Source organism: Canis lupus, chromosome 8, assembly GCF_003254725.2.
Source record: "Canis lupus dingo isolate Sandy chromosome 8, ASM325472v2, whole genome shotgun sequence".
Lineage (NCBI taxonomy): Eukaryota > Metazoa > Chordata > Mammalia > Carnivora > Canidae > Canis > Canis lupus.
The window spans coordinates 19,717,922-19,732,832 of record NC_064250.1 but is presented as its reverse complement, the minus strand read 5'-3'; the positions used below and the strand labels follow the sequence as shown (position 1 = coordinate 19,732,832).

The window sequence follows — 14,911 nt, the reverse complement described above, 5'->3', positions numbered from 1 at the left end:
ATATTGACTCTTCAAGCTTCTGCTACTGAGTTCTACTATCACTTCTGCTCACATTTCACTGGCCCATGAAAATCATATAACCTGACTGCTTTGAATTGGGTAAAGAATTTCAATCTACAATTTGTCCAAAGCAGAACAGACATTTTCAAACATCCTAATATGCTTCCCTGATGATCACAAATATTTAGTTTGCTCCCTTCCCCACATGCAAAATAACCTCCTAACACTCCCCAAGAAAGTTCAAGAATTCTGTCTAATAATATTATGATTTAAGAGCAGAAGTAAATATATCTATAAAAGTCCAGATGTGCCACTTCTTGTTCTAAAGACCTAGAAATTAAAAAAGAAATAAATACACAAAAATGCTCTACCATCTACCCCTCTATCCTATTCCCACTGGATTCACAGAACAAGAATAGAATCACTTGAATAAATATTTCTGGTAAGGAATAGGAAGAATGGACATGGGGAGGAAGCACTTAGAAGTCACCGAACCATAGAAATTCTCCATTCCCACTGAGTGGCCACTGTGAGGGTTAGCTACCTGAGAATAGTGCTCAAGTTTATAGTTCTCAAGGGTTCTGGGCTCTGACCTGTATACCTTATCCTCAGTGTATACATCTGAAATGGATATAAGAAAATGTTGTCCATTTAGCAAGCTGAGCAGCTTGCTAAATCTTTACCACCATAAGATTTGGGGTCTGGGGACTATATTTTAAATCTTTAATAGTCATAATTTCACAGGCTCGTGGGGTTTTCAACAGTACAATTATTGCAAAGTTACAGTCACCTAATTCCTAATATTTACAGTCATCTTCATGTACCAATAATCCTACTTAAGTTGTTTTGGAGATGTGCCCTGCTCTCCAGACTTTATTGTGAATATAAACTTAACAGATATCCTGGGAGAGGCCCATCCCTAGTATTTTTCTCTTGACCTTCTGGTGCAACTGAAAAGACTTATGAGGTAAAGAATTCATTCATTGAGAGACTTTAACAGGTGGCTGATGGCCATTCTTTTGTTTTGGCCCTTGCTGCTGCCAGGCTGAATTTTAGCCTTTTGTTTTTTAAAAGCCTTAACAGCTTTCTTTTTACTATCTGGAATTAGAAGTCAATTGTAACTTTATTCTGCCAAATCCCACATTTCAGAACTCTCTTTAATCTCTTTCATTCTTTCTTGCAAGCCAACCAATTGTTTTATCTTTTTCCTGTTGTAACATGTCAAAATGAAGTCGAAAGTAAGAAACTAGTTGTTGATGTTCACTTATTCTCTTGCGTAAAGCTACAAGCTCAATGGGTAAAATACTTGCTTTCCATGTGACCATAGGTTAGAATTTTCCCACTATATAACATGGATTACCATCCATCTGGCCTCCAATAATATTTCCTTGACACCTACCACACAATGCCATAACCAGTGCCAAATATTTTTGGGTTTTGTTCCTGTTCTGGCATCTCCTGGAACAATTTATCAGTTAGGATAGGTGAAGTTAAACTGGTTGCACCCTGAAAGTCTCAGAGGCTTGAAGCAAGAAAACTGATTTTTCTCTCATCCTACAGATTTACTCATAGTCGGCAAGGTTGGGGGGCTTATAATAGGAACCATAGTGAATTGATTATGTAAATTCCATTAATCACATTGGTTCTTAATGCTACTGCCCAGAGAGGATACATGTACATTCTTATACATTTCATTGGCCCATCAAGTCACATGAGCAAAACAGAAGTTTAAGTGGGGGAGGGGAGTAGATTTTTATTATATGGCCAGTGTGAGAAAAGTGACATTAACAAAAGGTCCTAATGAATACCACTGTGGATAGAGATGGAACAATGAAGACCATGTAGAAAGGTACTGGAATAAGGCATAAGATGGTTGTGGCATGGATCAGAGGGTAAGAAGGGTTGTGGTAAGAAGTCATCCAACTTTCAGTACAGTTTGAAGAGAGATCTAATAGTTTTTGTTAATAGAATGGGGTATGAGAGAAAAACTGAGGAGTCAAGAATGAGTTTTGACCTGAACAAATGAGACAGAGGTGTGTCGCAGATACAAAGATATAGAAGGAGTCATTTTGGGAGGGAATATCAAAAATTCAGTTTTGTGCATGTTAATTTTGAGAACCATACTCTGCCTTTGGCCCTATACAGGTAATGGTTGCTGAAAAGAGGCCCTGTCTTCTTGATGGCTCTCTAGTTATACCTGCTCTTTAAATCTGAAGCTGAAACCATTCATGCTGCAGGCAGTCTGGTGCACCTTGGGTTTATAACGATGCAGTCATCACTTTCATCTGTTTTCAGTGTTCTCTTACCCACATATATTCTAATTTTCCAAGATTTATGATGTGTTCCTACATTCAGTGACCCATAATACCTGCCAGACTAGAAGCTAATGGCATTAATTAAAAGTTCTTTATTATGCTGTCCTTAGAAAAATTGATCTTGGAGAAAGTGATCATTCTACAGCACTCCCAAAAGTTCTGGGTTATTTTTACTCTATTAAGCACTATTTCCTTTTTAAGCAGATCATGCATGTCTCACTTGTAAAGATAGAAAAATATTCCTATCTTGTAACTATCCTTTAAAAAATAATTTAGGCTCAGGAATTATTAAAATCAAATCTACCTTAAATGTCTCAGAATCTGGGTCCAGTGCTTCCTGACGTTTTGCACTTTTAGCAAGTATATAATAATATTACCATCCTATAGGCAACAATAGCATGCAGCATCAAAAACAAATTTTGATTTCAAATAGAACACTTACTCAGTCACACCTTTCAATTCTGGACACCCATTTGCAGAAGTAGCATTATTAGGTAGCCTCTTGTCTCTTCTGCAAAAATCCAGTTTCAGCACACTGTTTCCCAGGTTATTGGAATCTGTTTGTAGTCAGTATAAAGGATTAAAACCTTATGAATTATGGCCTGATTCATAGATCAACCACCACTCCAATGGCTAAAAGTGATGTTAACTTGTTATTCAGTATCCAGTAGTACTTGGCATTAATTACCCATAATTCCTGCTCATGCATCTTTACTAAGACTTTGTCAGTCTTCTTAAAAGTGCCTGAAACTTCTGACACAGCTCGGATTCAGTGTTTAGCCTCATTTCCTGGACTTCTACTGGCTTTCATCTGGAGCCTTTGTCAATTTCCCAGTACCATAGCTCTGAGGATATTCTTTTCTTTCCTTCTGTTTTTTTTTTTTTCTTTTTCACAATAAGAATGGATTTCTTTTTGGGTAGACTCCAGAGAATATACTCATTCTACCTATATTAGAAGAAAGTGGTCAACACAGGTGGTAACTTACTGAGTCCTACACCTAACTCCACTCCAATCTGAAACTCATAATTTTCATATACCTACTGCCTTTACCAGGACTACAATTACTTCAAATCATCTCTTAACATCTGACTCTAACCTATGCATGAAGACGCAAATATGGGACCTCGCCACAACCACACAATCTTATTCTTTTGTTTTGTGCTGTGCTGTTTTTTCTCTCAACTTGCTTCTCCTAGAAGGAAATTTGAATAAGATTAGGCTACTTCTGTGTTTAAGTTGGCTACCATTTCCCTGGCCCTGGGCTGCTCATGTAAATCAGCAATGTTTGATTTTTGATTTTGTGCCATGTATTTCCAGTACAGGCCACAATACTGGCAAAAAAAAAAAAAAAAAAAAAAAAAAAATCTAATCTCAGGAAACTGCAAGTTCTTTTATCCTTTCCCTGCTGGGTGCTGAAAAACTTATGCTTCCATAGAAATTTTTGCCCTGCAGAAAACTTGTTCCAAATTCAGTAACCAGTCAAACACAGATGCAAAAGCCTTCCCAACTTTCACCCCATGTTCCAACTTAAAGGATCTATCTCTGCATTATCCAGCTGTGTATCTCAATCTCTAAGGCATTTGATTCTTTTCATCTTCCCCCAAGGGTGTTCAGTGTGTAGTCCAAATTCTTCCTTCCCAAGCACACCTCTTAGCCTCTGAAAAAATGTCTGAACTTTTTGTCATATTGTAATCATATTACCCAGAGGTCTTTCTTTCCCCAGGAAACAACAACAAACAAAACAAACTAGCATTCATTTTACATTTCATGTTAGATAAAGGAGTACATGAATCACCTTCCATATGCTATTTCTTCCAAATTCCCACATTCAGCTGGTTTCTAACATTATTAACCTAAGTTCCTGCACTATGCTTGCAGCATGCATGTTTGACATCATCTAGCTCCCCAAGTGGGCCCTTAGAGATGACCACCATCTTCCATAGACAAGAGATGATTATTGCAATTGCTACTCATTCTGCATGGTACCCAATTTTGAGCACTATTCACTGACAGTTTAGAAGCTCTCCTTGATTGGCACTAAAATTATAGTTTAAGTCTACCAAGGCAGAACATACCACAGTTCAGGAAGCAATGAGAGGAAATTCTTGCCTATGGCCCTAAAGTTTTAAAAATTTAAGATTAGAAATATACACAATTTACTACTAAGCAAATATGGTAATACATGAAATCCGAAGGATGTTTTAACAATGATAATAGATAACATATATCCGACATTATGTGTCAGAACTACCTAAGTATTTTATATTTGTTAGCTCAGTTAATCTTCACAACATCTTATGAGTTCAATGCTATTGTTTATGTAAGCGTGGAGTAGGAAGCTGGAAGAAAAGAGAAGTTTGGTCATCTGTCCAAGGTCACACTGTTGAGAAGCAATAAAGGCAGGATTCCAAAAAGGCATTTTCTATGAAGTTTCTTTTCAGATGAAAACTGAAATTCAGATGAGCCCCCCTTTCCTCAAACAGCATCAGGGAATCAGTCTACTTATGTCCCCTTCTTCCTGTGTCATTCTACTACTTACCCTACTCCAAATTCCAGAGTCCCCGTTTGCACACAATTTATTTCATCTCGTTTTTGTTTGATTTTTGTTTCTTTGATGGAGGTTTAAAGTTTAACTTCAATCAGATTTGAACATCATTTCTTTTGCTATTATTTACAACTTTTTTTCACTATTTTATTAAAATCCATTGAACAAGAAAGTGGCAAGTATGGGTTGAAGAAACCCCTAACTGGCCCAAAAAACTTTTTCGATTATGTATATGCATTTATGTGCATGAATCAATTAGTCCAAAGTCAGATGGAAAACAAGTGAAGTGAAGCTTTGACCTCAGGTGGCTTGGCCTCCCATCTGTGCAGTTAACTACTGATGGTTATTACCTTTCATATCGTCATCATATTATGATAATATAATCTACCTATATGGTGGTTACTAGGAGTATGGTTCTTAGAAAACTACCTGGCATATAGTGCTCAACATTTTTTGTTATTATAGCTAATGTTAAGGGTGAGATTATTCCTGATTGGCTTAAAAATGTATCACATTATACCTATTTCTCTGCTTTTTTTTTTTATTTTTTTTTATGTCTTCAGCTCTCCTCTTACTTTCCCTTACACTAACATGTAAATCTGATTTTTCAAGGAAATTCTATTATGCATTATTCAAGTTGTTAAGCAATTTTTAAAGGTTACCTTGTGTCCCAAAGATAAAGCCCAAGCTCCTTAATACCCAGCTTCCCCAGCTTCTCCAACTTCATTTATCACCAATCTCCTTACTCCAGAATGCTGAGTCATGTCCCATTTCCCTTGCCCCTTATTCCTCAAAGTTGACTCCTACTTTCCTTCTTTGAACTACAGTTCAGATGGTATGAGCCCTGCCCCTGCCTCCCATGTAGACAGGACTGAATGAAGACCCTTACAATGTGCACTCCACGAAGTATAGGGAAGATGCTTAATATTTCCCCTGCAGCATGCATTGCTCTGTTCAATAATAATCTGTTTATTTGTTGAGACTTCCACAAGCTTATGCCTTTCTCTGAGGCTAGGTGTATATTTGTTCTGTTTAGTATCAATAAAAGGCCTGACACATGATAATGACCCAAAATATTTTGGTAGAATAAATCAGTGTATAAAAAACTAATAAGTAACATTAATATCAGCTCTATGGAAGAAGAATAATACAAATGTTGGAGTTACAACCTGTACTTTTTTTTTTGTCATTTACAAAGCTGGATCGTTAATTACTAAAATGTACCACTAAAATACAAGGAAGGAGGGTATTGTAACTCAGAAGACAAATTCACAATTATTGCCTGTGATAAGTAAGCAGAGTCAATGGAGTGCTGCCAGTCAAGGCTAAGAGAAAAGCAATTTATCCTGGAACCAAGAAAGATTGCCTATGATAGAGACAGAGATAGAAAAGTGAGTATGGGGAGAAGGCAGAAGGAAGGAAATGAGGAGGAGGAAAGAAAAAAGAAAAAGAAGTATGAAAAGAAAGGAGAGAGGGAAGGCAAGAGGGGAAGAGGGACAGGGAAATTAAAAAGAAAGTTCTATAGATACAATGGAAGGCAGATATGTGTATCTTTTAAGATAAGGTAATATATTAGCCTGAAAGAAATAATAACTAGGACAATCATTTTAGAAAAGAAGTTGTTCTACAGCAGAACCTAATCAATATGTATATATATTTTTTTCTGTTGTAAGTGTCTCTGAGTCTAAACAAAAGTCAACGCTACAATGTCTCTCTCCTCTTTTTAAAGACAGGGCAAGTGATTCACTGAATCCACAAAAATACTTTGTATGTTCCATGCATAAAATAGTGAACAAGAAGGATATAGTCACTTCCTTAACTGTATTTATAGTTCAGCTAGGGAGTGGGAGCTATGAATTATTTATAATGCTACAGGCATTGTGATATGTACTATGCATGCATTTTTTCCCATTTAACTCTTAAAATAATCATATAATAATGTTGCTATAATTATACCCATTTCAAAGATGAGGAGAATGAGGCTTGGAGGCTACATTGTCAGCCCTTGCTATCTATTAAAGTCACTAAGGGAGCTCTGTGAGGCAAGATCCCAAAAACAAAGGTAATGATTTATTTGACACATAATGCATCCTGATGTTGAATATAGTTGACCCTTGAACAATCAGGGGTTAGGAGTACCAACTCCTGTGCAGTCAAAAATCCACATATAATTTTTGACTCCCTCCAAACTTTACAAATATCCTATTATTGATTGGAACCTTTCCCAGTAACATAAACAGTCAATTAACACATATTTTGAATGTGATGCATTTATATACTGCATTCTTACAATAAAGTAAGCCAGAGAAAACAAAATATTATAATTATAAGGAAGAGAAAATAAATACATTTATAGCACTGTGCTGTATTTATTAAAATGAATCTAGATATAAGTGGACCTATGCAGCTCAAACCTGTTCTTCAAGGGTTAGCAGTACATATTTTTAAACTCCCAGTAATTCCAATATGCACACAATTTTGAAAACTTTTGGCTTAGGCTGAGTTTATAATTTACTCGCATTTATTTTACTAGTAAATGGTAATCCAGCACTCAAGATCCAAGTCTTTCTGATACCACAGCTGGTACCCTTAATCCCTTGCTATGTCTTAATGATATCAAAGGATATCAAGAATAGAGCACTGTAGATTATTCATTGAAACATACACCTCTTAATAGTCTAAAGATCCATGATGAATTAGACTGTTGAAAAAAATATGCATCAGGAGAATGGTATTCAAAAAAAGATACATTAGATATGAGGATGATATATCTCTATTGGTTTCTATGAAAAGGCTCGAAACAAATTAAAGCTAGCATTTTCACCTAGTAACCTGCTCCCTTCATGATGAAAAAATTCCTGACATGAGAGACACTCTATGGTCACTACCCCTCTCTGACTGGATATTGTAATTGAATACACTCAATGCTCTCCTTCATTCCTGGATGTTGAGTGAAAATCTCCAAGTGATACATTTCCAAGTGGTTTTCAAGAAATCCCTGATTGTAATATATTACAGCAATCTAATGGCAATATAATGAATGTTCCAAAGTAATATTTAAAAATAAATAATTCCAACCTCTTTAGAGGAATATATTTTAAAATATCAAGACACAAGGCTGTTTCTACTATATAAAACAAAAGAGTAAAGTGGAATTTAATGAGACCGTAGAAAAGCAAACCAGCAAAAAAAAAAAAAAAAAAAAAAAAAAAAAAAAAAAAAAGTAGCAACCATCTTAAACAATGTCATTTCTCCTCTTACTCTCTACCATGTTTAAATTTGGTAAAGGTTTTTGTTGTACTTCATTTTCTCATGAACCATAACATCAATAAATTTTTAGTATCTAATGGAAACCAGGGAGTCAAGTTAGTCACCTGGAAGACTTCTAAAAATTCACTCATTTACTTCCTTCACAAAGGGGAGACAAATACATTTTGTGTGTAAACTTTGAGACAGAACTGCTATATTGTTTGAGAAATGGTTAAAGACTTACATTTAATTTAATTTTTAATATCCCTCTCAATCTTAAATCCTTAAATTCATTTTCTCCCAAATTCCACTCTACTTTCCATACTAACAAAAGAAATGTCAAAGTCCAATGATTTTTTTATTATTGTTTTATTTTTAATATACAGTTGATCATGAAAAACACCTGTTAAAGCTGTGCAAGTATACCTACAGGCAGATTTTTTTTTCCAATACAGTACTGTAAGTGTATTTTTTCTTCCTTATGATTTTTTAAATAATATTTTTTCTAGCTTACTTTGTTGTAAGAATATAATACATATAACATACAATGCATGTTTAAATCAATTAGTTGTGTTATTGGTAAGGCGTTGGGTCAACACTGTGCTACTAGTAGTTAAGTTTTGAGAGAGTCAAAAGTTATACATGGATTTTCAGCTGCACAGGGGTCAACACCCATAACCCTCAAGTTGTTCAGGGATCAAATGTATATTAGTGTTAAATGGATTATTAATAAGGCAAGACATTTCCTTATTTTTATGCATTTATTTGTAATTTTTAAATATTTTGAAGATAATTACTCTTATGGCAGGTTGGACACACAATGGATCCTCTATTCTACAGTACACCATGGTAAATGAGACAAAGCAGGAAAGCCAAGTATACAATCATAGGAATAAGGGGAATAGGAGAAAAGGTAACCAAAGACAAGAGATCCCAACAAAGCTTTGGAAAATTGAAAGAAGATAGAGGAATAAAATGAATTGTAGTTAAAAGAGTGGGGAAAGCTACTACTTATGTCTTTAAAAGGGAGAAATCTAAAAGAAAACAATATTCTTGGGACCCTGGACTTGAAGGTTTCAGAATGCAGATATAGGACATAGGCTGAAATTTGGGTGGTGGGTTGAAAGTCTGTACACAGAAAGGATAGACAGCCTCTTGCCATTGTGCTGGAGAACACATCACTCTACCCCTAGAAAATGTAGTCCTTATTCTCAATAGAAATTAAAGAGACTTTTTAAAACAGAGAACAAAGAAAAAGGTAGAAGGTATAAGTGAGGCACAAGGCTAAAAAATGGGGAATTAACTGCAAGTATAAGTAACCAAGGTCTGTTCACTACAGAGGATGAATTGCAGAGGATTGCAATTCCCAGAACACTGGATTTCAGGCAAACATTAACTAGAAATAGGGCCAGATACATGGGTATGCATCTTCTGTCATCTTATGGGGACCCACACTTAGAAGGATCACACTTTTATTTTAAAGCTCTGTGATTGCAGTCTTGAGGTTCTTAATTTTTTAACAAGGAGCTCTGCATTTCCAGTTTGCATTGGCCATCACAAATTTTGCAGGGCTGACCAGATATACATTTGCTAGAGAAGAAGAATGACCAAAGACAATAGACTTCCAGGTACTGGCAAACTTGACTACAAACACTAAGAGTCTAATTATTTCTTTCATATTTCATTCTCAAATATGAATAGATATCTAAAAATCAGCAGCCATTAGAGAATGCATATTACATGGAAGAAAGAAAAAAAGAACACAAAGAAAAATATAAAAAATGAATCCAGGGAAAAAAGAATACAGAGAAAAGAGAAAGACATTCTCTTGTGAAGAAACTATAATGAATAACTCTGAAAGCTGTAATATTGCATAAATAAAACAAGGACATGATAATGTAACAATGAATATTTGCAAACTAATGAGCTATTACAAATTAAAATATTATAACTAGAATGATAAATTCAATAAAAGCATTGAAAATAAACGAGGAAAAAATAAGAAGTTAAAATAGAATGATGAAACAATGAAAAGTAGGGGGAGAAGATGAAAAAAAATAAGATGAATATTCTAACAAATCCAAGAGATGACACATAGCATAATTAACAGAGAAGGAAGAAATGAGAGAGAAGAGCATTTCAAAGGTATAATACAAATTTTTCCACAACTAAAGCTCAGATGTATAAACACAAAGGCTTATTGAGAAGTAAAAAAAAAAAAAAAAAAAAAAAAAAAAAAAAAACACAGATTCAAAGTCAGTTGAATTTTAGGAGATCAATTAATTAATTGCATTATATAGTGGCATTTTCAGAGACTATACTATTAAAAGTCTATCAGAGAGCACAACAAACCCACAGACAAATGAGACGAATGCTCTAAGTAAAGACAGAGCAGTAATAAAACTGAATAGTCAATGAATGTTCATGACCAAATATATAACACATGTATACTGGAAATACAGAATTCATGCAGGGTTAGAATAACAACAATACTGAAGATAGTAACTAAAATTACATACATTTCACAGTCCTCAAGGAACAGCCACATCTGTTATTTTACTATTTAAAATGCAATAAAAATGTAAAGAGAAAAATAAGCTAATAATGTGACAATAGTTAAATGAACAGAGCCAAAGACAGTCAACATTCTTCTTTTGTTTCAATTACCTGGGTGTTTCAAGACAAAGGACTTGTATAAACTAAATTATTTGGATACTGTCTTTATATGTACACACTTATCAAGAGAATATGTAGTCATATAGTCCGTTTTCCAACTTAAATGGTAAAGAAAAAGAACATTAATTTTTAAAGAGATGAAAGCCCTCTAATGTTTTGCTGAATTACTTACCTTCTTTTTAATTTGAATCCTAAATTATTACTCTCCTCCAATCTACGAAGGTTTTCAATACAATCTCCAGCTATTTCAACAGTATTTTATGGTATCCCCCTCAAAAACGGTGTAAAACTGCTTCACTCTCAGTCAGAGCATTTGGGAAAGTCTTTACCATATGATTTCTGTCATCCTCTATAGGCTTCATTTGCATGAATTAAACTGAATGAGACATTTCATATTTTTTTGAAGTGAATTTAAACCAAATAAGTGGAGTGGAATGAAATTCTTCTTTCTCTTCAATTTCCCATTTCGTTCTCGGCTATGAAAAATCAGGTGGCCTGTTGTACACTTTGCTGTGTTCCAATTGAAGACGTCAAGCTGTTGAGCAATATGCAAATGAAACTCCCCTCAGGACTGCGTTTTCCTGCTCTTGATTCAAGAAAGATGACAATAAAAGTTTAATGTAAAGCCTTGTCACTGAAATGCCAAGAAATTCATATTTTCCTTCCTCACAAACTTCTGTATATGCTTGAAACCAAATTAAATTTCACTTATCTGAAAATTATTAAAAATTCCAGCTGTAAAAATGAAGACAGAAAAATCCTGGCTCCATTCAAAAATCAAGAAAAAAAAAAAACAAAAATCAAGAAAAATGAATTCAACTTCTTTTATTTTAAAATTTATCAAAATCATATTCTTAAAGTCCTCCTCACTAGTGATTTACCACCAGAATCAAGGAATAATTTAATAGGGGTTTAAACTTCTAGGAATAGAACTTTTTATTTTTATAGCACCTAAAAACATTTTTTTAATTTGTGTTTTTTTCATTTCAAAAGCTTTGGTCAAGATCCAAAGAAAAGAAAGACATGGATGACAGAACGCCTACCCAGGATTCTATCCTACCATCTCTGTGCCAACTAAATTATCAAAGGTAAGGATGGGCAAGAACAGAAAGCATTAGGAAACTTATCTATGACTGTATATCCTAAGGGGCACTCAAGTCCCATGGAGGTCTCTGGATAATAACATTATGAAGAGTGGTTTTGGACAGTTTTAGAACTTTTCTGTGCCAATCAAAAAATTGGAGAGGCAACCAAGACCATGGAGAGTTTCACAAATATAACAGCCCACCATGTGCAAAGTAGCATAGATCATACAACAGAACACTAACATAAATAGTACAGTGTCTTGAATTGAGTCATTCATATTTGTCAGCATCTAGCAGCACTCCCCAACTTTGCTATAAACAGGCATGGTTATATCAACAGTCATAAGGCAAAGTCAAGTATAATAAAATATTATATTTACCATTTTACTTGTCACTGAAACATTTAAACTAGGGATATAAAATTGACAATCCTTACACATGATATGAAAAGATGAGCAGTATCTAAAAATTGCTATGCAATTATTCTTTTATTTTTTAACTTATACTTGGAAGATAACTGATGCTATAACATGCCAGAAAACCTCCCCCATCATGCAAAAAGATAAACACATAACATAGAGCAGTATCACATATAGTAATTTATGCTCAAACCACAATAGGTACTGTCAGGGAAAATACAAAATAAAAACATATTGAAATAGAACAAACTATGCATATACACGTACATATGCAAGCTCCAAACTCTTCCGAAAGACACAAACATTGAGAATTCATGAAATAGATCATATTAAACAAGTTCTTTTCTAAAAAATATTAAGATAGATTGCCTAAATTCATTAATCAGTTAATGTTTAATACTATTCCACTCATAAAGAAGCAGCATTGAGGTTTTGAAAAAGCATATAGAACTGGAGATCTTTTGGGCCACCCGGAGTCCTGATGTAATATATTGGGAGAAATCTCATGAATCTCTTTTCCTTAATATTTCACCACACCGTAATATGGTGCCACTCATTCTAATTCAGTGTCACTACAGCTGTGATGTACTGAGAATGAATGCTACTACTTATTGTTGTTTCTTTAATTTGAATTCCAGTATAGTTAACATACAGTATTATATTAGTTTCAGGTATACAATATAGGGATTCAACACTTCTCTATTGAATGCTACTAATTGTAATCTCAGGCAAATCACTTAATTTATCTTAATCTCTGTTAAATGAGAATACTGTAATTCCCAGTTATACATAGTCTTGTTGAGGATAGAATGAAATATAAATGGTGAAAACCTGCTACAGAAAACCTACCACCAAGCAGGTAATGAAATAAAAAAAAAAAATCATTGAGTTTAAACCTGCTGTACCTTCCTGCGATATTCAAAAGTAAAATAGGAAGGTAACATTTACAACAGACTAGTAATTGGCAAGTAATCAACAAGCAGTAGTCTTTACTATAATGTTGATTTTATTTTTAAAAGACAAGATCACTGCCTTCAATTAATGAGAAACAGGAAATAATCATGCTTGAAAAGTAATGAAAATTAATAGGCAATAAAGAGTATTTTAAAAGTACACAAACTATAGAAATTCAGAGAAAAAAACTTCAGTTTAAATTGGAATAATCAAATCAAGCTTTACAAGGTTATGCATAATATCCAGCATACTATCAACCTCAGAGCATTTTATATATTCTGAATGTGGCTTCCATTACTAACCATAGATACCTAGACTAAAATCCTGAATTTTATTTTTATTTTTTGTAAGATTTATTTATTTATTTTTGAGAGGGAGAAAGGGGTCGGGGAAGGGGCCCAGGGAGAGAGAGTCTTCAGCAAACCCCACACCAAGCACAGAGCACAAGATCTCATGACCCTGAGATCACGACCAGAGCTGAAACGAAGAGTAGGGCACTACTTAACTGACTGTGCCACTCAGGTGCTCCTAAAATCCTGAATTTAAAAACAAAAAATATTCCATACAGATCATGTGTATCTGATTCTATAAAACTGGCAGCTACTGAGTGGTTTCTGTGTGTCTACATGGGATGTGTCTCAAAAGTTTTTAATGAGTTTCTCATTTTATGTTGCTTCACAAGTAAAACCAAATAGAAACCAAAGCCGAATATGGGCAGATGGTGTGAGTGCTGAGAAGCTAAGCAGCAGAGAAAGCATTCCTTGAATTAATCAAGTTCTGTCAGAAGAAGTGAGAAATATTTCATTTACTTCCAACTATGAGTTCATCCTCTGCGGTACTGACTCTAAAGTCTAACTTTTTGGCTAATATTTATCTTCATTTTGACTTTTTTCTACCTTCAAATATATTATTAATTATTATTCTTTTCCAGATAAGATATAATTAAGTGGGGTTTCATATCATATTTGGAAGTATTAGCTGTTATTAATACCTCTTCTTCCTAATATATATTACTCTTGATAGTCACCAAAATTCAATGAGAACAAATCTGTGCTCACTGAAAGGAATAAAGTTATACCTTTATACAAAATCTTAATCTATTGACTTTCAGCATAAGTATAAAAATGCATTATGTAAAAATGCTGGTGTAATAATTTGTGCATACATTTATTATGTTGGTGTATTACTAAATCTTAATTCAGGAACATAAAGTGACTCCTTTTTCTATGAATTTCGAGGTAAAATAACTCCATTAATATAAAAGAAAAATTTTGATCTACGCTTTGAAATCAGATGTGCTAAATACACATTCCTCAGAATCGGAAAAGTTTCTATGGAGTCAGGAAAGATAAGGAAGATGTGGTGGGGCTCTCCACATTTTACCTATTCTCTGTTTCTAGCCGTGCAGGGGAGATCTCTTGATTGCTAACCTATGCAGTCCCCATCTTTAGAGAAATCTTTCTGTGAAAAATTATACAAAAAGCAAACTCTACTTAATCCTGCTTTTATGCTAAGAACCATGGTTGAGCAAGTAGAGACTTGCTCTCAGTATCCTGTAGCTATCTGCTGGAGAGAAAGTTTGTCCTGGAGCATTCTTTGAAAAAAAAGGTGCATCTTGCTGATTAAACTTCAGTTATATCTTATACATCTATCCAGAGAAATATAAT

At 34.3% G+C, this 14,911-nt stretch overlaps 1 long non-coding RNA gene across 2 annotated transcripts in view; it reads right to left on the bottom strand.

The window, feature by feature from the left end:
- Positions 1 to 11,431, bottom strand: part of LOC112657786 (uncharacterized) — a 151,514-nt gene extending 140,083 nt beyond the window's left edge. Inside the window, exons 1-2 of one of the 2 annotated variants that reach the window (XR_007412286.1) lie at positions 10,959 to 11,431; positions 2,758 to 2,872 (exon numbers count right to left, since the gene is read on the bottom strand). This is a non-coding gene — a long non-coding RNA (uncharacterized LOC112657786). The remainder of the gene's footprint in view (positions 1 to 2,757; positions 2,873 to 10,958) is intronic. The other variant, XR_007412287.1, reaches the window with a different exon arrangement.
- Between the last annotated feature and the right edge of the window lie 3,480 nt (positions 11,432 to 14,911).